Raw genomic sequence first — 3015 nt, 5'->3', positions numbered from 1 at the left:
TCATGAACAGAGAATAAATGTTGACCTAGGAAGTTTCTCACTAGAATATTTATCACAAAGCCATCATCTCTCTCCAAACTGGCTGCATTTAACTTCCCTGTCCTTTGAGCTCCTCACCCTCTTTGCTCCATTGAATTTTATTCTCATCCTGGGGGTACAGAGCGGAGGGTGGGTAATTTGTGCTGCCTCTTCTGGCCGTGAGCTGGAGCAAGACGTGGCTCCCTTGAAGGTGAGCAAAACTAACTCAACTGCTTCTTTCAAGGGGGAAAAGACATCAAGCATCTGATAAAGAATAGTTCACAGAGAAAAGCAAAATCTGAAGCCGAATGCTTATGAAAGAAAAAGATTGCTCAGTTGATCACACCTTCTGTTTGTGTTTTATCCATCCAGAGAGAGCAGAGAGCACAGAAAATACGTCAAGATTTGACTAAGATTCTACATGGGATGTAGGAAAATTGAAGGAATTTTTGGTCCAGCTTTATTTTTTTATAACAATAAAATAGTGATGTTATTGTACCGATTTATTTTCACAATAAATGAAAAAATATAGAAAATAATTACAGTTGTATTCTGCTTTCCTAATATATGTGGTGCAATTAATTTAACATGATTACCTCTTCCAATGTTTATAATAATTGCTCTTGAGTAAAATCCTGCACTCAGCTTCACTCTTTCTAATAGTTTTTTTTAATATATCAATAAGCTGCTTTCTGCATGGTTTTGGCATCTGGGAAATCACAATATATTGTAGAAAAGTAAGTTCAGATAATGGAACTTGTTCAGATTACCTATACCCTATTCATGGGTGAATTTCTATTGTTTGTTATCATTTATAGCTAATATAAACCATGCTACCTGGCTTGTCTCTATCTGCCACTTATTAAGGCACTTAGAAAAGAATCAGATGGTTTCAGGGCCATTAGAAAGTCAAGGGCAAAGTGCTAATTTTCTTTCCTTATTTGGGGGAAAGGGTGGTTTGGATTTCACCTAGATGTGTTCAAGTTTTAGTCTTAGCCTACTTCTATATGTAAAATGAATCTATATAGATGCACGTACATGATGGAATGTTGGGAAAGAAAATTGTATTTTGTCTATAAGTAAGGTGATGTTCTCTTTTGAAAACTACATGTCAGATGAGTTCATTATTAAATATTGTTGTTCTTACAAATGGTTGGATGTTCAAATACCTTAAGACACATCAGTGACTCCCACTTTAAATTTACATCAGAGCTACTCGTTTTGTGTATATTTTTGTTCTTTGTGTTGGGGACCCTCCCAGTAGTGCTCAGAGTTCTCTTCTGGCTGTGTCTTCAGGACTTACTCCTGGTGTGCACAGGGAACGATATGGAATGATGGAAACTGAACCATCAACTGAACTGACTCTTGATCTACACTTTAGATTTCATATTTTGTGAGAATTACTTGGTTGTTGAGATATAAGAAAAAGCTATTTGTTTTCAAAAGTGACAAAAACCCAGGTTCATTTACTCCTTCTTTTGGTTGTCACCACAACCGAAAAATCCAGTCTGATAAGGCCACACCCTGGAAATGTTTGGCCAGAAGGACTAATATTTTCTATGGCTCTACTTCTCTACACTTTGATAAAACTAACCAATCCTTGCAAGAATCACATTCATGCTTTTTATTTTATGTCTTGCTATTGTTTCCAATAATACACATTTTAATTCAGTAAAACCAGTATATGTCTAAGGAATAAATGATGAAAATCCATCATTTGCCAGGAAATTTTTTCAACATTTGAAAATGATTTGTTTTATTTTGGTTTTGGGGAATCACATTCAGCTGTGCTCAGGGATCATTCCTGGCTCTGCACTTAGGGATCACTCCTAGTGAACTTTGGGGATCTTCTCGGGGTGAAGGGATTGAACCTGAGTTGGACATAAGCAAAGTAAGTTCCCTACTGGCTGTACTGTCTTACATCTGGAACTTTATTTTTTTTAATGAGCTGGATTAAGTGTTCTAAGGCATCCTGTTGTTAGGCAAGACATATCTAGATAGTTGCCCTCCAAGCTTGTTCCTTGTCTCTTGTTCCTAGTTCCTAGTCTCTTAGCTACCAACATGCTTCCTATTTAGTCTGTATTTAGAGTAATTTAGGATCTCCCTAATTCCTTTCTCTCTCAAATCATACATAGTTAGATTTGATCAAGTCAAGGAATTTTCTTTCGAGGAACTGGGAAATACCAGATTATGCTAAGCAACGGAAATTGTTCTGATAAGGTACGAGGATATTGAATTCTTTCCTAATGAGCTAAAGGAGCTCATTATTGTTGTTGTTAAAGTCTGGAACTCAGGATCCGCCACCCAAAAGACCACCAGGGAGACAGGCAGTAATGTAAATGCAAAAGAGTTTATTCCAGCATACTGGGTTCAAACATCTCCTATGAAATCAAGACCCCAAGAATGGCTCACATGTCAAATTTAAAGGGGTACCTAGACCAGATCCAGGAAGTGGTTTCTGTCATCTGGCTATCTCTCCATTGCTGTAGACCCAGGGTACAATTGTCATCTGACCTTCTGTCAGCTGCTGTTTAGCCTTATATGGGTATAATTCCTGACGTTTACCACTAGGGTCTGGTTCCAGGAACTGACTATTCTTCTGGGCCTAGTCTTAATATGTAAGCCTGTAATGGCAGCACTCAGGCTCACAGCTGTTGTGTATGTAAATATTTTGGGGGATTACTATGTTACTCACCCTAAACTGATTGGTGATTGTGCCCTACCCTAGGGTGTGACCTGGCATTCTGCCCCCACCCTAGGGTAGTACCTGATTCTGCTTACATCATTGGTTGGTATCTGATCCCACCATTGGGTGGTACCTGACTCTGGGGATAAAAACAAGGGTCTGTGAAAGGCCTTTTGGCTGGAACTGAAGCTGAGTCTTTGGACTTCAGTCTTGTCCACCGAATAAAGCGAATATTTCCACAAGCCTGACTGTCTGCGAGCTGTTTACCGGCCGTTTCACCTCAGAACCGTCGGCTAGACAGGGTGGCAGAT

This window comes from Suncus etruscus, chromosome 11 (assembly GCF_024139225.1).
Source record: "Suncus etruscus isolate mSunEtr1 chromosome 11, mSunEtr1.pri.cur, whole genome shotgun sequence".
Classification (NCBI taxonomy): Eukaryota; Metazoa; Chordata; class Mammalia; order Eulipotyphla; family Soricidae; genus Suncus; species Suncus etruscus.
This window is presented reverse-complemented; position numbering follows the sequence as displayed.